General features: G+C 42.5%; 1 protein-coding gene across 1 annotated transcript in view; it reads left to right on the plus strand.

The window, feature by feature from the left end:
- Window positions 1-2719: 2719 nt before the first annotated feature.
- FER (FER tyrosine kinase) overlaps window positions 2720-21748 on the plus strand; it is a 214098-nt gene continuing 195069 nt past the window's right edge. The window contains exon 1 of the mRNA XM_040986133.1: window positions 2720-2917. The gene's annotated coding sequence lies outside the window, so the exon portion shown is untranslated. The remainder of the gene's footprint in view (window positions 2918-21748) is intronic.

Raw genomic sequence — 21748 nt, forward strand, 5'->3', positions numbered from 1 at the left:
TGGTCATTCAGTAGCATGCTATTTAACTTCATGGTGTTGCAAACTTTTAAACTTTCTTCCTGTTGTTAATTTTGTTTTATAGCTTTTCATTTAAGGGAATGTGTAGTAACTGTGTAATAGAGACTATCGTATCCAGATATGAAGATGCAATGCAGTATACATCTTCTACTTCCAAATCAAAAATAGACTCCCAATGAAACTGTTGGGTACATCTTGACAATAGGATGCTAAACTGTCTGTCATTGTTTGTATACGCAATGTTAGGATACACTTAAAAAGCAGAATGATGGACTTATGACCGCTTATGCAGGTTTATTCTATTGTAATAATATAGGGAAAATAGTGGGAGAGGGAATTTGAGGAGCGTATAAGGGAAATCCTGGAGCATGTGGAATTGTATTATAAAACAGAAAATGAAAAAACAACAAACAACCCACAAAGAATTGTACCCACAATAGTAGAACTCTCTACTGATGGACTCTCAGGTCAATGAATGTTTTTGTACTGCATGCCAGTAACAACTAACATTATTATATGTACACCATTGCTGATTCATCTACTGAATGATTTTTTCAGTGTCGGCAGTGAAAAAAATGATCATATTCTGCCTTTAGATACATGGATTCCTTAAGCAAATACACACTTAGATACACATCTATTCCAATACTCCATTTCACAATGTTTGTTTAAAACTTTAATGGCTAGCTTAAGTTCACCTACTATGTCTTTCCAAATTTTTGATTTCCCCTCTATAAGAAGAAAATCCTAAGGTTTTTTGGACAATTTAATTTTTATTTAATATGTTAAACACCTGGGCTTAGTTACTTTTTAACTATGAAATGCATCTTGAACATTAATTTCATCATTTCTATTAAAATTTACTTGTAATTCAATATTATCTACCTAAGATCATTTTGGAGAAATTAAAATTTACTTTCCTTAACTTCATGATGTCAATTCTCTTGACATAGGCATTTATGAGAAGTTAATATTAAGAACAAAATCTCCCAACTCAGAACTCCTCCCAAGAAGCAGCAAAAGAAAACAATTTACTGTCAAATAAGCACTAAATCTGAGGATGTGTATCAGCCAATTCACCAAGATTGCGGAGACAGAAATCCTGTCTTTTTTGTAAGGTTGAGCAGATGGGATCCATTACACACATGTTTTCAAGATAAACAATAACTAGCCCTCAAGCGAGAGAACTTGAGGGCACCATTTGTCACAGCACATTCGTCTTTCCCCAGTAGCTGGGGTGCTCACCTGAGTTCTGACAGGAGATAGTTTTGCACCTTGGAGCAAGATGCCCACAAAGTTGTACGTTCTAACTCTCACAGCAAATGGGAGTGAGGGTGCACAGCATTTCCAAGCAACTGCTCCCAGGTTTTTAGAAAGACATTCCTGGATCACAAAGATGACAAATGACCCATTCAGTCATCCCAAGGAGTTGTGTACATGCCACAGGGATGAGAAAATACTTCGCAATTACACATGCTCCGAGGCAAACACGGAGGGAAACCTCACCCTTCCATAGTCAACAGAGACAATTCAGCTTCTGCTTTTTTAAAAATTTGTCCTTACAGCACACTTTGGTTTCTTTGGCTTTGAAACTGCAGATAAAAGCAGTCCAACTTAAATCTTACGGTTTTTTTTTTTTTTTTTTTTCCTACGTGTAGGGCTGCTCGCTGTGGTCAAATAAATAACCCTGTAGAGAAAAGAACCACCCTGCTCTGGCACCCACTGAACTCAGACGTCTCTAAGGGGGAGGGTGCATGTGGGGTTGAAATCCGCTCCAGGCTAAGGCTGTGGTTCAACCAACGCACAAGATCTAATGCCTTAAAAAGGCTGCTCCAAGAGCAAGGACAGGTCAAGCCATCATCCTGTTAGAGACCCAATCACCCCGTTACAGACCCCCGGAACTCTGTCGGTTACAGACCGACCGACCTCTGGGCCAGTTCATGTCACTCATTTACCACCAAGTTCTTTTCGAGAAGGAAAGTTCCGCAAACAGATCTCTCTGGAAAAGCGCAGACCCGTCTGGTTTCTTGACGGGTTCTTGCCTGGACCTGCCATGTGCTCTCAACCGGTCACACCAACCTCTCAGGTCCCGCACTGAGCTGCTGAGGTGGTCGGGGGGGGGGGTGTCACAGGCATTGCTGAAAAACGAGCCCGAAAGGGACCCTATCACACCGGGTGCAAGCACAACGTGGACCACACAGAGGACAATAGATGACCAAGTCTGAGGCAGGAGTGTCTATCTGCGGGTCAGGGTCCGCGCCTCCGGGGCTGGCGGGCACCACGCCTCCGCCCCCTCACCTCCCACCCTGAGAATTCCTTTCCCGGGGCCGACGGGAGGGTAGTCTCTTCCAGGCGGCCCGGGCTTATCACCCACGGTCCGGCCACTTCCCGGTCACGGCCCGTCGAGCCTCCCCAAGTTTCCTGTGACGCCTCCGGGCCCCGGCTCACCGAGACAGCCCAGGACACCGCCAGGAGGACGGGACGCGCTCCCGGAGGCTCCGGGGTGGAGAGCCACACCAGCACACAGACCTCGGAACCACGCCCCAGCCAGGGAGCGGGCCAGAGGGCGGCGGCCTCCGTCCGCGCTCCTGCTCGCCGCGCCCGCGCTTGCGCCCACCCGGCCCCGAGGTCGAGCCCCGCCTCCTCCGGGGTCCGGGCCAAGCAGCCGCGCCCCGCCTCCTGGGAGGCCGGAGAGGAGGGGGTCGAGGAGCGGGCGGCAGCGCCCGCCTTCCGCTCTCGTCCATTGGATAAGGCTTCGTGGGTGCCCGGAGAACGGAGTGCGGCAGCATTGGCTGCAGTGGATCGTGGCAGCTGCGCCCATTGGCTGAGGCGGCCCCCGTGACGCGGGGTGGCGACCGGCTCCCCGGGTCTGAGGGGGCTCCTGCTTGTCAGGTTCTAGGTAGGTGCGTTTCGCGCCGCCGGCGGTAGGCGCTGTTGCCCGGGGCAACGCCAAGGGAGGTGGTGGTGTGGGGGGAGGAAGAGGAGGGAAGACGAGCGAGCGCGAAGCGGGGGCAGCTACCCCAACCCGCAGCGGGGTGTCCGGGATGCGGGGGGGTCCCCCCGGTGGCGGGGCTGCGCCCAGGGCTCTTCCTCCTCCTTGCAGCCCCGGGCTGAGGGGCCACCCGCCCATCCGTCTGTCCGCGGCCGAGCCTTCCCGCCTGGGCCCTGGACAGCCGGCCCCTCCCTCCCAGCACCCCGGGGACCCCGGAGGCTGAGGGGGCGGCTGCCGCGCGAGCCGAGCCGGCCGTGGCGGGCGCGCGGGGGGCTCCGCCCCGTCGCGGGGCCCGGGGGGCTGCGGGGGTGGAGGCCGCGGGCACCGCCCTCCTCGGCGGGGCGGCCCCCCACCGCAGCCTGGGGTGTCTCCCCCCGGCTTCCACCTCACCCCAATACCATCCTACATCGGGAAACCCGCCGTGACCTGCCCAGCCTCGTCCAGCTCTGGCCCCTCTCCGCCCCTCGTGCCTCCCACCTGGGGCAGGGGTGCGTGCCCCCCGCAGGCGGCTGCAGAGCCGGGCTCAGGTGTGTGAGGCGGGCACGGGGGCGTGGGAGATGTCTGGAGGCGCCTTCTGGCGAACTTGGTGCCTTCAGGTGTCCCTTTGGAGCTGCTTTCTGGAGCACGCTTAGGGGCAGGCTGGTCTTGGTAGGGCCCCTGCTTGCACAAATCGAGGGATTTCCCAGAAGTGGTCCTGTTTTTTTTTTTGCTTTGCACATATATGATGATTTGTTGAGGCTGGTAGCCTTTCGTTTCCGTTCACCGTATGGTAAACAAAATGAAACTTTTAACTTTTTAAAGTTTAATACAAGCTGCCCCTCTACGTGGTGGTCTATCAACTTTATAGAAACTGTCATTTTCCCCTTTTCTCCGGAAGTTTTAAAGAGACTGGTGTTTCTCATATGAAGTTATTATGTATAAAAAGTGTTGTAGAAAAATCCGCGTGAGTCAAGACCAAAATATTTTAATTACTGAAAAAATGTGAAATACAGTTCTATGGCATTATTGGTCTCCTGGTCTACCCCTGTGGCCTTTAGAAGTCATGTTTGTGAAGAGCTACGGTTTTTCAGTCAATGCGTAGTAAGATTGGGTGTGTCTGTTACAGTCCGGGAAGCTCTCCTGTTAGTACTCCTGATCCAAGAGGGCTGGGCTTCTAATGAGATGGGAGTATGTTAAGAGGGTGCTGGCAAGCCTGTGCAGGGTTCTCGTCGGAGAACTTTGGTGTTGAACTGCTTCTCTTGGCAGCATTAAATATGCACCATCCCACATTGCCCCAGTGGCCAGATAAGGCAGCTTCTGCCACACTTCAGAGAGACGTCATTAATCCCAAAGAAAGAACGCAGCCCGTTGGTAGACAGATTTCTTGTTTAACTGTTCCATAATTGTTCTGTAGCTGTGGTTGGATGGTGAACATTTCCCATTTGGTACCTTTTTCCTCCAATATTTTACTTTGAGAAATTCCAGATGGTGCAGCAAAGTGGCTGCACCTATCAGCTGAGTAAACAATAACATTGTGAAACCTGCTGTTGTAGCCCTTCAGGAATACTGAAACCGAACTGATCAAAAAGCAGACATCAACAGATAAAAAGGTAATACCAAAATATTGTAAGGAACCGGTTTCTGTTTAAAAATTTAATTACATGGCAACATTCAAAGCACACTTTTGAGTGAGCAGGAAGTTATCCCTGTTCTAAAGCCCAAAAGAAATAAATTGTATTTTGCTAATCTAGAAACGAAAAAAGGAGATCTAATGAACTTGCTGCATAAGTGGAAGTTCTGGTTTAAAATTGGGACTCCTGGGTTGTACTTGATTTATAACTAAGCATTTTCTTTTGGAGAGAATATTGATTTTGCACTGTTTTGGTAATATAAATGAATTAGATTAACCTTTTGTATGTTTTATGCGTTAACATTTTGTATTGGAGAAAGACTAACAGTTTTTTAGTAGAACTATTAAATTTTTAGAACTACTTCGTGGAGACAGTTTCAACTTAGTATTTTGATAAAACTTAGAATTGTCTTGAGTTTTCATGGTGTTGTTAAAGGTATCTTAAAGACCTGAATCTTTGGTTTATAGTACAGGAGTAATTGGAAATGAGTATACCCTAAAATACATATCTGTCTAATACCTATAATTTTTCCATATTTAGGAAATTCAGGCACTCAACAAGTGTTTTTCTGTTTAAGCGTATTTTCATCCTGTTTTTATGCTTAAATCGTTTACGTACTGATGTCTTAATATGGAAACTCAGAGCTGAGTCTCAGAATTGATAGATTTGTGTCTTATCACATTGTGGCTTTTCCATGCTTCATTTGCCTTTGTCATGTGTAGCGCTGGTTTATGTGCCATGCCACTGAGAAATGAAGAGTAGCAAGCAGGCATTGCTTTGGAAAATTCAGCTGATTTAGAGTCAATGAGATGTTTAGATTTTTTTTTTTTTTAATCTAAAGCTCCAGTTTTGCCTTGCCATCTCTCCTCCTCCTATTCCTAACATCTTTCCTTTCCTGTTTTTATTTGATTATAAAAGTTAAATGCTTTCAAACCGATTGGGAGTGCCCGGCGCAATAGCGTAGTGGTTAAAGTCCTCGCCTTCAGCGCGCCAGGATCCCATATGGGCGCTGGTGTGTATCCCGGCAGCCCCACTTCCATCCAGCTCCCTGCTTGTGGCCTGGGAAAGCAGTTGAGGATGGCCCAAAGCCTTGGGATCCTGCGCCCGTGTGGGAGACCTGGAAGAGTTCCTGGCTCCTGGCTTTGGATTGGCTCAGCTCTGGCCATTGTGGCAGCTTGGGGAGTGAACCATCGGAAAGAAGATCTTCCTCTCTGTCTCTCCTCCTCTCTGTGTATCCGCCTTTCCAATAAAAATAAATAAATCTTAAAAAAAATCGATTGGGAAAGACGTGGAGAATATAAATCACTGATAATCCCACTTATAATGAGTGTTTTGAAGAAAAATGAAAACTTCCATGACTTCTGTAACTCAAGCATCATTTTAATCTTAGGTTCTTCATTTCATTGTATCTGTATTCACACTTAAAGTTGTAGGAATTCCTGAATTCAGGGCTCAGTTATTCTGAATTACAATTGGAATCCCAGATCTGAGGAAAAAATGGAAATGAACAGAGGACAAATTAGGATTAGAACAAAGGGGCCAGCATGATAGTGTAATGGTTAAGGTCCTCACCTTTTGCCGGTTCTAATTCCGGCAGCCCCACTTCCCATCCAGCTCCCTGCTTGTGTCCTGGGAAAGCAGTCGAGGACAGCCCAAGGTATTGGGACCTTGCACCTGCATGGGAGACCCGGAAAGAAGTTCCTGGCTCCTGGCTTTGGATCGGTGCAGCACTGGCTGTTGCAGCCACTTGGGGAGTGAATCATGGGATGGAAGATCTTCCTCCCTGTCTCTCCTCCTCTCTGTACATCTGCCTTTCTAATAAAATAAATAAATCTTACCAAAAAACTGTTTAAGAATTAGGACAAAGGAATTACACTTAAGCACTCACTTTATAAGTATAATGTAATCCTGGATTACTATATGAAATTGCTATCTGGCTAACAAAATATCTCCCAAGATTTTCCTTTGGAATTCTATGTAGGGTCAAGCTAATTTATTGCCTGTTGGACAGAATGTTCAGATTTCTCCATTTTGGGAGCGTCATACATTCAGATCTAAACAATTTAATGCCATGCATGACTTGGAATTTTTTCTTAAGTAATAATATATAATAAAACTATGATTACTTCTCTTTCTACATCACCAGCATTCTAAATATGTTAGACGCTGTCTTTTTATTTAGTATATGTTAAGCATAAGACCTGAATTTTAGTGTAGGTTGTTTCCAGGTTACAAAGTGGAGTGGAAGGAAGAGCCGTTTGGTTTGGAGTCGGAAATCTGGGGTTCAGTAACAGTTCCTCTTCTGCGGCTTCTTGGGCAAGTTACTTAATGCCTTTAAATCATGGTTGCCTCATTTATTAAATTAGGGTAGTGAAATTGCCTCGTAAAGTTATCGCATGGAAGAAACAGCACAGCATAGTAACATGCTTTCTTCTAGGACGTAGTTAACTTCCATATTTGCTTTCTTACATGGTAGCATTTTATCTTTTCTTATATGAATGTGTTTATTTTGTCATCTTCATATTTCTTACATTTCAGACATAGAACCTTAAAGTGATGTAGATTTCAGTTTAATTGAATAACATTTGCATCTGTACAAGCTAAAATAACTAGAAATAAATTAACATTCTCAGATTACTGTATATAATAGGGCAAGGCATTTTTTGGGGGGGATAAAGATTTATGTATTTATTTTTTTTTATTGGCGAGTAAGATTTACAGAGAGAAGGAGAAACAGAAAAATCTTCTGCCTGCTGGTTTACTGCCCAAGTGGCTGCAGTGGCCAGAGCTGAGCCGATCCAAAGCCAGGGTCTAAGAATTTCTTTCAGGTCTCCCACATGGGTGCAGGGTCCCAAGGTTTTGGGTCAAACTTTACTGCATTCTCAGGCCACAAGCAGGGAGCTAGATGGGAAGTGGATCAGCCAGGATATGTACCAGTGACCATATGGGATCTCAGCGCGTGCAAGGCTACCGTGCTGGGCCCTTACTGTGTCTGATTGGGATAGTCAGGAGTTTACTTTAAATGAGTTTTAACTTTCCAGAGATTTGCAGTTTTTCTGGATTTCTGACTTATTTTTTTTTTTTTTCACCTTAGGTCATCATCAGGTGCTGGATGATTGCCTGAAATTCTTTTTGTTTAAGCTACCAGTGTTTGCTTAAAGTTGGTACAGAAAAACCAAATGTTACTTTCTTATATTTCTAACTAGTACTGCCCCTAGCTTGAGTCACAATGGCTTTTAATCTGTTTAAAACTTAAACTTTAGTTTTAAATGTGATGACATTCTTAGTTTTATGAAGAAATCTTCAAAGCTCATGGAAACACACATGTTCTGAGAAACTGTGCATTGATTTCCTATTTTCTTGCACCAAAATAAATTTGTCTTTAAGTTCACATTTCCATGAGCTTTTAAACTTCTTTCGGGAGTTAGGTAAAAATTTCTGCTTCCTAATAATAAATTTATATGATTATTTTGAAGCAGCTGTTTCAGAGATTTCTATTTCAGCAGGTGTTGTATAAATACAGGGCTCTAGTTCATAAGAAAAAGAACCTCAGATTGGGGCTGAGGCTGTGTTGCAGTGGGTTAAGCTACTGCCCGCCATGCTGGCATCCCATGTGGGTGCTGCTTCCAGTCCTGGCTGCTCCAGTTTTGAACCAACTCCTTTCTGATGCACTTGGAAAAGCAAGGGAAGATAGTTTGAGAGAGACACAGAAGCTGCTCCTGGCTCCTGGATTCAGCCTGGCCTGGCTCTGGTCTTCGTGGCCTTTTGGGCAGTGAACTAATTGATGCAAGGTTTCTATCTTTCTGTCTCTCCTTGTCTCTCTGTGCTTTTCAACTAAATAAAATAAATCTTAATTGAAAAAAAAAAAAAAACTAACTTCAGTTTAGCCTGTAGTCGCTGGCTGTGGTGAAGGAAATATTGACTGGAATTGAACTAGGAGTTGAAGTAGATCCCTTACTGCCTCTTGCAGGAGTAAAGTTTTTGTGATCTAAGTCAGTTTTTACTTATTTCCCATCAAAGGACAAGATTTATAGGTGTGACATGCTTGAATGTGAAAATTTCTGGTGTACCGGCTAGAATTGCATCTCTTCCTCTTGCACTCCAGAAAGCATACCACCATCATTAGTGCTTACAGCAGGGTCACTCTAGCTACAATCTGAATCTACCCTGATGTATTGAAGAAAGTGAGTTACTAAACATTGTGTATCTAGTGTTGATAACAAATGCTTGAGGCATGTGTGGTAGTTCTATAAAGGAGGACCATATTACTTCTGTATTTTCCTAGAATGAATGCCTGTCCAATTTTTCTTGTAATGCTATACAAAAAGATTATTGATATTAATATTATGCAATTGATAGTGAAGAGTCTTACACTTAAAAGCTTGAATAACTGTTAACATTTAAAAATATTTGAATAATGCCAGTCTTTATTATAAGTGAAATGACATTCAAAATTGAAACTAGTTATCCAATATAATTTGTTCTACTAGCACAAAGACTGTTTCCATAGTGAGCCTAATAGTTTTTTTTTTTTTTTTTAAATTAATGGAAAGTCAGATATACAGAGAGGAGGAGAGACAGAGAGGAAGATCTTTTATCTGATGATTCACTCCCCAAGCAGCTGCAACAGCTGGAGCTGAGCCAATCTGATGCCAGGAGCCAGAACTTCTTCTGGGTCTCCCATGCGAGTGCAGATTTCCAACGCTTTGGACCGTCCTCGACTGCTTGCCCAGGCCACAAGCAGGGAGCTAGATGGGAAGTGGGGCTGCCGGGATACACACCAGCGCCCATATGGGATCCTGGCTTGTGCAAGGCAAGGACTTTAACCACTACACTATCGCGCTGGGCCCGAACGTAATAGTTTTTGTAATAGGATTCATATAACATAGATAGTTGTCATATAAACATCTTTAGTAAAAAAAAAAAACTATTTTGGCCTAGTCATAAGATTAAGTTTAAAATTGCCCCTTTTTTAAAAGAAAAAAATAAAGTGCTTTTAAATTATTCATCCCACATAGAATATAGTTAAAAGTGAAGTATAAGAAATTATTTGCAAGTGGTATTTCCTGAAGCTTTTTGTAAATGAAGGATTTAAGTACCTCCATAAAATGCAGTCAAAAATAATTGAAACATTTAAGGGATCCCTTTAGACCCCTATTCTAGCAACAGTACTTAGTTGTCAAATTATCTTGCTTCTGAAATGCAGGCTGGAAGACCTGACTTGACACTGTTCAGATATAGGTAAAGGTTCTAATTCTGGACTCTCCTTTATGGAGGGTTGTAGGACAAAAGATACTTGTGGCTTAATCACACAAAGCATTTTTTAAGATTATTTCCCACAGTATAGTTTTGTAGGAATAGGAGTTTATGTCTCCTCCTCCCCATCTCTCTTCCTGTTTCCTCCTGCTGTTATTTCTCTGTATTCTTAGAGCAGTATAGTTAGTAATATTTACATATAACTTTCTGATTTTAATTTTCTAAATTTAAATTTTCTAAATTTTCTTTCATGGTACAGTTCCATAGGCACAGGGTCCCTCCACTCAATTTTACTACATTATTACAATAGTATAGTATCATTCTTCTACAACAATCACTCATCCATCATATTGTTATTTAGGTGTATCATGACATTGTAGGTATAGACATGGCAGAAAGTCCAATATCCTATTGTCAAGATGTATTTTATAGTTTGGGAGTCTGTCTTACTCAGAAGTAAAGATGCATACTGGAATGTATCTTCACTCTTGGTATGCTTGCCTTCATTATACAGTTCATTTAGATAAATGCATAGACATATACATAGAGTGACGTAGGGTACCTTTCTCCTCACATCTATGCCAGCAGGTGTTGTTTGTAGAGTTCCTTTTTCCAATTTGAATTCCTTTAGTTTTTCTTCTTGCCTAATAGTTCTGCCAAGGCCTTTCAATACTGTATTGAACAGCAGTGGTGAAAGTGGACATCCTTGTCTAATTCCAGATCTTAGTGGAAAAGCTTCCAGACTTTTCCCAATTAGTCTGATGCTGGCATTGGATAACTGTCTGTTATTTAAATGTGTCATGGCATGGCACGTGTAGGCAGAAGTCTTATTGTCACACAACTGGAGGTTAGTTCTAAGTCAAAGCAAGGCTTGCTGCTTGCTGCGGCAGTTCTTGGGTGTGTTTTGTTGGAGTTGGAAACATCTGTATTCTTTGTTCCCTGTGCTGTCTGGATGTGTTCATCTGGTGGAGTTTCCTAGGTTTCTTTCAGTTGGTGGGCTTTTGTTAATTTCACATTATAGTATAAATAAAAGTAGGTTTGTCCCTTCTAGCAATGTTTACTTTTCTAACCAATGGATCAGTAACCACCCTTGCAGCCATACCACTTCTTAGTTCATGAGCATTACATTTCCTTCAGAATCATTTGCTTTCTATGTGCATTCTTTTCTAAGTTCAGCATCTTTTTAAGTTCCACAGATTTTGTGAATTTTACCTTGCTAGGAGCAAAGGAAACATTTCCATGCATTACCCTTTTTTTTTTTGTCTCAGTAAATTCTATGAGGAGTGGTGAACTTTCTAGGATAGCAGATCCACTCACTGTGACATATTACATCCATTTGCGGTTGACTCTAAGTTTTTATATTCTGCTTAAGTTCCATTGTTTTGTCATGCCTGTTTCTGTGTATTGAATACATTTTCAGTAATTAAGGCACACTAAATAATGTAGTTGTCTCAGATAATTATTAATGACAACTAATTTGATGGATCACTCTCCCGAACATTTATAAGCAGTTCTAATGGATTAAGCGTCACTGCCTAGATTTATGTACACTAAAAACTTTTTTTTACCATGCAGGTGCATGATTTTCTTCCTCCTGTACAGCCTTCTATATGTTTCATCTTAAAATTTTTACATTATGTGTACTACTTTTTCTCCTAGATTTTTTTTTTCTTAGAAATTATTTGAGAGGCTGAGAGATTTAGAGGGAAAAAATGGATTACTCCCATTTCCTGGTTAATTTCCCAAAACGCTTGCAGTGGCCGAGACTGGGCCTGCATGAAACATGGAGCTAGAAATACAATCCTAGTCTCCCACATGGCGGCAGGAACCCAGGTGCTTGGAGCTGTCAGTGTTGCTTCTGAAGGTCTGTGTTGGGGAGAGACTGCTGTCAGGTGGCGTGGGGTTAACACACTCCCTTAGGACTTATCCTTGCTCAGTATCTAACCCTCAAGAAATGCTTAATCATAGAAATAAATTCTAACCCTTAGTTTCTTAGTAAATTACATGGATTCGTGTATATATAATGTAGGTATGTGGGGATTGCTAATGTTTCTTCAGTTTGGTAAAAGTGCTAGGCATTTTGTACATTTCTTGTGATTTTGAGGACACTCCTGTGAATTGGATGGTTTATTTAAGGGTGCTTTAAAAAGTTTATGAAAAATGGGCATTGAAGCCTAGATCATCCCAATCAGTCCCACTATCCAGCCACACTGATGCCACCGGGTGCCACAGTCTGTCTAACCATGCCTGCCTCAGTCCTGACAGAATTTGCACCCTGTGCCAGCATCTGCCAGCTGATGCTGCAGCAAAGCCCAACACAACCACCCACACTCATTTTCGTTTATGCACGTACGAGAAGGTACAGTCAGCCCAGCCTGGCTTTTCCCTGATCCAGCTCACATGTAGGCCATCAGATGTTGTGGTCCTGCCCGACCTGATCTGCCCCCATCCCAGCTCTCACGTTCACCAGTGGGAGTAGTGGCCCAGTCAAGGGACAGAGGTGATGATTTTTTACCACAGTGGAGGAGTGAGATTTTTTTTGTTGGCTGATATGCAGGTCTTTGGCTTGCAACCTGTAAAGATCTTCTGTCTTCACTTCTTCGTGGTCACAGGCTGTGGTTTCCCTTAATAACTGGTTTTCTGTTGGTGAGTGATTGGGACCCATGGAATCATGTTAGAGGTTGAGCAGTAATAAATGTTTGCTGGGAATTTCTTAGCTAACTCAAACTTTAAAAATAGACTTAGTGAGTTGTTTTTAATTTATTTGCATTTTATTAGTTTCTTCCAATTAGGCCAAATCTTAGTCCTTGAATCAAATGTTGCTTGATGTGTCTAAACACCTTGGCCCATCACTTAACCAAATGATTGTCCAGTAGGGTGTAGTTCTTACCTCAGGGGACATGTGGCAGAGTCATATTGCCATAATGGTGTTGGTACAGTAGACAGGTGCTACTGGGATTGAGTAGATAGAGGGCAGCATTATATTTAAATGTCTTACATTGTATAGGTCAGACTTATACAACAAATAATTACCCAGTTCAAATTGTCAGCAGTATCAAGGTTGAGAAACCATGCAGTCCCCAGCTTGTCAGTCTCTGTCTTGGCCTCTGCCATTCAAGGAGTCACTTGCACATGATGATGCAGGGCCTGCTCCCAGGCTGTTTTGTTTGTTGATGGTTCTTTTCAAAATCCATTGCCAACCTTGCTGAGCTGCTTGGGTAGGAGCTCGGCAGCTTTTTTTTTTTCCACTTCCTAATCTTAGTTTCTGGATATTCCATTTTAATCTCTCTAAATTTCCATGTTTTAAGTCATCATTGACTTGTACTAACAGACAGGATTTTCCTTTTAATGCTTCACTCATAGGGTGTTTTTCTTGGAAGATTTACTGAAAGTTGCAATGCAGCAGCAAACATCACAACATCCTAATTTTTTTTTTTTTGAGTACTTTATAGTCTCATTGGTGGCAAGCACATAGTCTGATTTGTGTCAGCGGCAAATTACCAGCCTATTAAGAATTGCTCCGTACTTGCTGTAACAGACTGCACATTCCCTTCATTTTCCATTATTGACTCAGCTCTACATTTTAAAGGGCTGTCACTCCTATTGCCCGATTTCTTGCAAGCATTTTTATATTTGTTAGTGGTTTAGGAAAGCCTGATATAATAGAACTGACTACCGAAGGTGGAAAGTAGTGGACAGATGCTAGAGAGAGTTAGATAAATCCAGAATTTCATGAAGTGTAACTTAATGAGGGGACAGACGTAGAAGGCAGCTGCAAGATTGGGGTTGTGCACCATGGTGGCAGTAGAAGAAGGATTTTCTAGACAAAGTGACTCATGGAGAGCCAGACTGTAACTGGATGTATCGAGAGAAATTCATATTCTGGAGCCAGCAAAGCAGCATCCTTATCTAGAGGCATCAGTTAAGAGTGGCAGATTATTATTCTTTAAAAAAAGATTTACTCATTTATTTGAAAGCAGACTGAAAGAGAAGTTGAGATGGGAGTAGGGGAGAAAGAGAGAGAGAGAGGGAGGGAGAAAGAGAGAGAAGGAGAGAACGCTTCTGTTGGTTCTTTCCTCATATGGACATAGTGATTGGGGCTGAGCCAATCTGATATCAAGAGGTAGAAACTCCGTCATGTGGTTGCAGTGGTATAAGCATTTGGTCACCTTCCACTGCTTTTCCTAATGCATTCACAGGAAGTTGGAGCAGTTGGGTGGGAGAGCTGAGACTGGGATGGGATGGAGCTGTCTGTAGCAGTAGCTTGATGCTCTGTACCACAATACCCACCCCCAGCAGCAGATTTATTTTAATGACTTTGTTTACCCTTAGTGGTTTGGGATGTCTGACCTCCAGATTTGCTTAGAAGGCAAGGTGACGGTAACAGTCAAAATTCCTGTGGTGATGTCAAGCTGAATCATTACAGTCAGGTTTCGCTTGGCATCTAGAACTCAGGACAGAAACCCAGCCTTGCTTTTGCTCAGGCTCCAAACCTTGATGTGTCCTTGATTCTACACAGTCTTCCTGTGTGTATTCTGTTTGCTTAAAAAAACTTTTTTTGGTGAGTTCTCCATCTTGATTATGTTGGTCATATACCATTATATACCATCTCTGTCTTGATTATATTGGTTCAACACCATTCTACTCCTGTATAGTGTCCCTGCAATACTGTTGCTATCAAAGGTAACTTGTATCACTCTTTTGCAGAGAGATCATTGTGCTGTTTCTTTGCTCAGGATCTTTGAATTGCAGGCGGATGGGGGCCTTTGGTGCAGTAGTTGGGTTGCTGCAAGGATGTTGCTATCCCGACTTCAAGTCCCATATCTGCTTCTGATTCCAGCTTCCTGCTCATGCTCACCCTGGGAGGCAGCCGGTGATGGCTTCACTGTGCTGCTCTTCACCACTGATTCTGCATGAAGTACTAGGGTCCCGATTTGAGCTTGGCCCAGTCCTGGCGGTTGTGAGCCTTTGGGGAGTGAATAAGCAGAGAGAAATTTGTGTTTTCCTGCTTTTGTTAGCACTTGAAAAACAATCTCTCAGTGGCTTCTCACCTAACTCAAAGTAAAAGATCAAACTCTTAAAACCAGCTCCAGCTTTGGGATCCTGCTCTTTTGTGCTGGGGTGAGATCCATCTTTGAAGTGAGGGTTTGCTCTTCTTTCTGCTGTCCACAGCACACAGCCCTCTGTGACCTCCCCTAAATCGGTACTTGTCCCAGTATCCTCCATCTGGAATGCTCCCTGCTGAGTAACCACCCGTCCTGTCTCCTTTGGGTGCTTGAAAGATCTTTCATCTTCCAACACAAATTTGAGGTCTCTGACTGCCCTGTGGCTTACTGCTGTTCCCTTTTTAAAATTTCTTGATAGTGTTTGTCATCACGTAACACCTGTGATGTTTACTATTTGTTTTGCATTTAGTTTGTATTCTCTGTTTAAACATAATTTCTTTGAGGTGAGGAATTTAAAAAAAAATTATTTTATTTGGAAATTTGAAAGCCAGAATTACACACAGAGGGGGAAGACAGAGAAAACAAAGCCCACCATCCACTGGCTCACTCTCCAAATGGCAACAAGTCTCCAGGCTTTGGTCAGTGTGAAGACAGGAGCCAGGAGCCTCATCTAGATGTCTCAGCTGAGTGGCCGGGATCCAAACTCTTGAGCTTTTCCCCGTTGCTTTCCCTAGCGTATTCGCAGAGAGTTAGATTGGAAGTGGAGCAGCCAGGATTTAAACTGGTGCTCATTTGGGATGTTGGTGTTGCATCTCACAACTTAATTTGCAACCCCACAATGCCAGGAATTTTTTGTGAAGCAATATGTGTCACATAAATTTGCAGGATCTCAGAAGATATGAGTTTTAGAACGTTAGTGCCTCTAGGGAGAGAAAGGAGAGGGCCATATTTGTTCAAAGTTCCTGGGAGAAGCTCGTGTTTAGGGAGATATGATCTCTAGCTTCCAGCGCTGGGTATTTCACAAATCTCCTTGTAGTACCTTTTGTTCAGAAGGCTTCGACTGTGTACAGATAGGAGAACCCCAGAGAGGATTATGTCCCAGCATTAATTCTAATTTTAAAATAAAAAAATAATTTAGCTTTTTTTTTTAAAAATTGCAATTTATTTATTTGAAAGAAGGGAGAGAGAGAGGGAGACACCCCCTGTTCTGTTTTTTCTTCCCCAAACACGTATAAACAACCTGGGTCAGGGGCCGGGAGCCATAAATTAAATCTGGTTTTCCCACTTGAGTGGCTGGGGCCTGGTTACTTGCACCACCAACTGCTGCCTCCCAGGGTGCACATTAGCAGGAAGCTGGAGCTGTAAGTTCAGCTGAGGCTTGAACCCATGTGCTCTCATAGGTCATGCAGGCATCTGAAGTAGCATCTTGGTTACTGCACTAGACACCTTCCCTCCAGCAGTAATTCTGAGTCACAGCAGCCACATCTCTGCACACCCAAGCTAGGATTTAGAGGCCACATATTTTTTGGAATTTTCCCCCATTCCTGTTTCTGTCTCTCTTGACTCTTTGTGTTGGTTAGCTCACTGTTAAGTATGCAAGTCACGTTCCACATAGTGACATTTAGGTCAACAGAGGATTGCATATACAATAGTAATCTCCAAAGATTACATCGCCTATTGACGTTGAGACCATCTTGGTTTGTGTAAGTGCTCTGCCTTCTGTTCCCAGAATGTCCAGACTGCCTCATGACTCATTTCTCAGGATGTATGGCCTTCCTGAAGTGATGGGTGATTTATGTTCTTTTACTTCCATGGCTACAGCTGAAAGAGAACTTTCTTTCCTGAGGAGTTCCTGCAGAAATATTGGAGTTAAGTCTTACTCATCCTGTTTTTGGTCATATACTCATTTTCAAGCTACTGCTTGGAAGGAAGGAACATCTGCTTTTCCATACTGGGGCTGTGTGATATATGGGTGATCCAGGCTACGCCACGTGGTGTGAGCACGAGAGAAGGATCGTTTATTAAAAGAATATTGAGATGCTTCCGCCAAAATGGGGTATGCTGCAGACTCAAAAAAGATCATATGTCTGTTGATAAGCACATTTAACACACTCTCATTTAAAAAATTAGAATATCAGGGTATGTAGGCATTCTTACACACACACATACATATATAAAATCACACGATAAAACATTTAAATGGAAATGTGAGATCTTTTAATAATGGTAAAATTATATTTAAATTTACTGTTTATTTTTAGATTTTTGGCATACCAGATTTGGATTTGTGTGTGTGTGTATGAATATATATGAGTGATTAAGTCGTAACATGTGGGTATATTCACCAGATTTCCTTATTTTATTTTCTTGTTTTTAAGGATTTATTTACGTATTTGAAAGCAGAGTTACACAGAGAGAAGCAGAAATAGAGAGAGAGAGAGGTTGGATCTGCTATTTCAGTCCCCAAAGTGGCCACAACAGCAGTGCTGGGGCCAGCCTGGCTCTGAAGCCAGGAGCCAGGAGCTTCCGTTGGGTGCACTGGGGTGCAGGATCCAGGGACCTGACCCACCTTGAGCTTTCCCAGGCCCATTAACAGGGAGTTTCCTCAGTTTTCCTGAATGATATTATTGGCGCTATTGATATTGCCCAATATTGATCAGGGGATCCTGGTTGAATAGTTGTCTATGTTGCTCTTGGGTCTTTGAAAACCAACAATCTCTGCATTACAGCAGAACCAGAATATGTAATTCTAAGCATCTCAACTATTTTTGCTGATTAAGAGTCTGTAAAAAAAAAAAAAAATAGAAACTTTAGTGGATGATCCAGAACTCATTGAGGCTGACTTTGGAATGAAGTTTGATATTTATCCCATTACATTCATAGTGTTTTATTCCTTAGAAATTTTTAGGAATAAGACGTTTATTGTACCAAACTTTGGAGATTTAACTGATGGCACTCTAAAGGAAGCAAGATAAAGAAGAATCAGGGAAAGCATAATTCTTCTCGGGGTTTTAGTCATTCAGTAATCACTTGTTGGTACTCTGGTCAGGGAAGGGGACTATTGAAATAAAAAACCCCTATCCTCAGTTACGTGTCAGGTTAGAGGAGGAAGAGGGTTGTACTACAAGTTATTTGTTGATTAGCTTTCTAGGCAGTTCTAGCATTGGAAGCCTTGCCAAATTCAGACGGGAATGGCATGCTTGTCTAGAAGCAAAGAAGGAGCACTTTAAAAGTGGGCAAAGATTAGAAGAGTGGAAAAGCTGGAGAGTACGCCAGCCACACTGAGCTTGGCCAGATTCATGAAAGGAGAGGAGTCGTCTTAGTAACATTTAGATACCATAGTATGATAGTAGAGGAAGTAGAGAAAATATCGGGCAAAAGAAGAAGTAAGCAAAAAAGAGGCACTTGGAAGAAGGGAGAACTTAACAGTGATAAAGAAAGAGCAGTCATCAAGACATTTCTTTCTCTTTTCTTTTTGAGCCACGTGAGAGGTCTTTATTTTCTGCGGGCAAAGTAGCTGTGGGGCAAGGAGAAAGTGAGCAGAGAGCGTGAGGAGGAGAGAACAAAGGGAAGAGGCATCTTTATAGCCTCCAGGTGGTTATGGAGAGTGTGGGCTCAGGGAGGGGCTTGTTGCAGGGGTAATGCCTCAGGGGATTGGCGGAGAGCACAGTTTAAACTTGAAGGTCACTAAGTTTACTTAGGCAAGTGGGCCTTCAGGGGACTGAGCCCTGGGAATTTACAGTCAGCAGGTATTCAAGGCATTCAAGATGGCACTGAGTCTGGGATGGCGGGATGAGGGGTCAGTTTACCTGGCCTCTGTTGCGTTCGCTCCTTACAACCATTTTCTCATCAGGAGACCAGGCAAGAAATCAAGGAAATCAAGGAACACCTGTCCTGGGTCAGCCAAGAGTCAAGGTGCCAGAGCCACAGAAGCACCTAACCAGAAAGCAAGACATTTCTTTCTTCTCTCTTTTCTTTCCTTTTCTTTCTTTTGTTTTTCTTTCTTGTTTTTCTTTTGTTTTTCTTTTCTTTCTTTCTTTCTTTCTTTCTTGCTTGCTTTGCTTCTTCTTTTCTTTCTCTTTTCTTCTCTTTTCTTCTCTTTTCTCTTTTCTTCTCTTTTCTTTTCTTCTCTTCTCTTCTCTTTCTTTCTCTCTCTCTCTTTCTCTCTCTCTCTTTCTCTCTTTCTAAGATTTATTTTGTTTTCATTACAAAGTTACGTATACAGAGAGGAGGAGAGACGGAGGGGGAAGATCTTCCATCTGATGATATACTCCCCAAGTGAGCGCAACAGCCGGTGCTGCACCAATCCGAAGCCGGGAGCCAAGGAACTTCTTCCAGGTCTCCCACATGGGTGCAGGGTCTCAAGGCTTTGAGCTGTCTTCAGCTGTTTTCCCAGGCCACAAGCGGAGCCAACTCAAGAGCAATATTTTAGCATAATCAAACACGAAAAGCAGAAAAGTGTGGGGAAGGATCCTTCTTTGACCTTCTCTGGCCTTTGGAAGTTTCCCTCTCGTATGGTATTGGTTCACTTCCCAGGTGGCCTCATTAGCTGAATCTGGGCTGATTCAAAGTCAGGAGCCTAGATCTTCTTCTCAGTCTCCCACATGGGTAGAGGAACCCAAGCACTTGAGCTGTCTTACACTACATTTTGAGACTCATTATTGGAAGTTGAATTTGAAGTGATACTGACACCCCAGGTGGAAGCTAAGCAGGCAATGTTGTGGTACAGACCTTTCATTTTTTTTTAAAAAAAGATTTATTTTTATTTATTTATTTTTATTAGAAAGTCAGATACACAGAGAGGAAAATCTTACATCCAGTAATTTACTCCCCAAGTGGCTGCAGTGGCCAAAACTGCACTCATCTGAATCCAGAAGCCCAGAGCCTCATCTCGGTCTCCCACATGGATGCAGGATCCCAAGGCTTTGGGCCATCCTGACTGCTTTCCCATACCACAAACAGGGAGCTGGATAGCAAGAGGGGCCTCCAGGACCCAAACTGATGCCCGTATGGGATCCTGGCATGTGTAAGGTGAGGACTTTAGCCACTCACCGGGCCCAGGCCTTTCAGTTTTAATACTATTACTAGCATGGATTTTGGGAGACACAAATGAGGATATTCAAACTACAGCAATGTTTAATGTAATTAATTTCCTCTGGTGTCCCTAACATTTGTTTTTGGCTCAAGATTTCATACATTGCCTTTGATTCCTACGCTCTTTAATCTCTTTTAGTCTCTGTCCCCTACTTTTTTTGTACTTTGCTTTTTGTTTTCATGCCTTGTATTTTCTTTTATGAGATGTAATTTGTATATACTTAACGTCTCTTTTGGGAATTGCCTGGTTTCTGAAACCATGATTCATCCTAAGATTTTTTGCAGTTTGCTTTTTTTTTTCCTCTCCAATTCTCTGAGGTTGCTGGAGATAAAATCATGACTGCCGTCCTTTTTTTCCCTTTGAAAACATCATTCCGACTTCAAGTACGTCTTTGCTGAATTTGAATGCGTTAAGTTAACGATAAGAAGACTAAGAAATGTATGTTGTACTTGATCTACTGGCACTAGTCAGTAACTGAAATTCAAATTAAAACGACACATATCTGCCCGAGTTCCTTCCCTCCTCTGTGTGGCCCATCCCGCCTTTTGCCAATCTGCTGTAGCTAGAAATATATAGTCACCGTGGACGTTATAAAGCAGGAGCCGTTTAAGCCTTTGTCTTTGAAGAATGTGCGGTTTCGAGTGGGAAACATTAACATGCAAATGACGTCGAATCAAGTTAATAGAAAGGCAAGAGGGAGACACAATGAGAATAAGATTAAAGAACTTCTCTCTGGTGCTTGTGTAGAACTGTCTGTCAGTGTTTCTTTTTCTTACTTGCTCCTGAGTTTCATATAGGTTTTGTTGATTTTCCAGTGATAGTTAGGAAATAGCTTCTTTTTTTTTTTTGAGATAACTTTTGAGCAGTATTTTCAGAGAGGGTAGAAAAAAGAGAAAAACTTGACTAAAGAAGGCCTGCCTGCGGATGGCGTGGCCATGTCGCAAGCCCTTCCTCTCCTCTGCTCCAGGCGGGTGGAGTTACTCTCCTGTTCTTCCCATGTGATTCATACAGAGGTTCTTTCTGCTCGTTATTATTGTGTGTTAGAACTGCTTCTCTCACCTCCCTGAAGTTAATTACGACACTTTTTATTTCTGTGTTCCAGGCTTTCACTCCGTGCCTGGCATATTATAGATGTTCAAAACGTGCTTGTTGGATAAATAAATGGTTAAATGAAAACTGATACTAGATATTAAACTAAAAAACAATGATTTCTTTGCTGGGCAGCTTCTGTAATGCTTGTGCTCTGGCTTGCCGAGGCGGAGAGCTAGAATTGGTTGAAGAGTCTGTGATAACCAGCAGAGATGAAGTTGTTCCAATGGGAGAAGAAGCAGTTTTCAAGAGGTATAGAGAATCTGTTTACGAGGACACAACTGGGAACTTTTTCACACAGATAGCTGCTGTGATATAAGTATCTGCCATTTTCTGAATAAAAATAATTGAAGGAGAAAAAATTTTTAATGCTAAACACTGAATTACAAGTTGATTTTATGTTTCTAGAGTAATGAGAATGCTAAGTTATCCAGGGTTTCTTTTTAACATTCTTTAGTGCAATTATCAAACTTACAGGAAAACAGCAAATAGTGTAATGGCCCCCCCAGTACACATTACGCACTAGCTTCAATAATTGTGTTAATATTAGTTTATATACAAGATTGGAGTATTTTATCCAGGACTGTTTTAAAACATTTTGTCATAAATAGCTGTTTTGCAAAATTTTCAAATTTCCTAATTGCTGTTTTTTTTTTAATTGGGGTTGTGATAGCAAAGGTAGAAATTGCATAAATATACATCAGTGAGTGAATGGATAGAGAAAACGTATTCATACAGTGGG

Source organism: Ochotona curzoniae, unplaced genomic scaffold (assembly GCF_017591425.1).
Source record: "Ochotona curzoniae isolate NIBS_2020 unplaced genomic scaffold, NIBS_Ocur_1.0 contig_4501, whole genome shotgun sequence".
NCBI lineage: Eukaryota > Metazoa > Chordata > Mammalia > Lagomorpha > Ochotonidae > Ochotona > Ochotona curzoniae.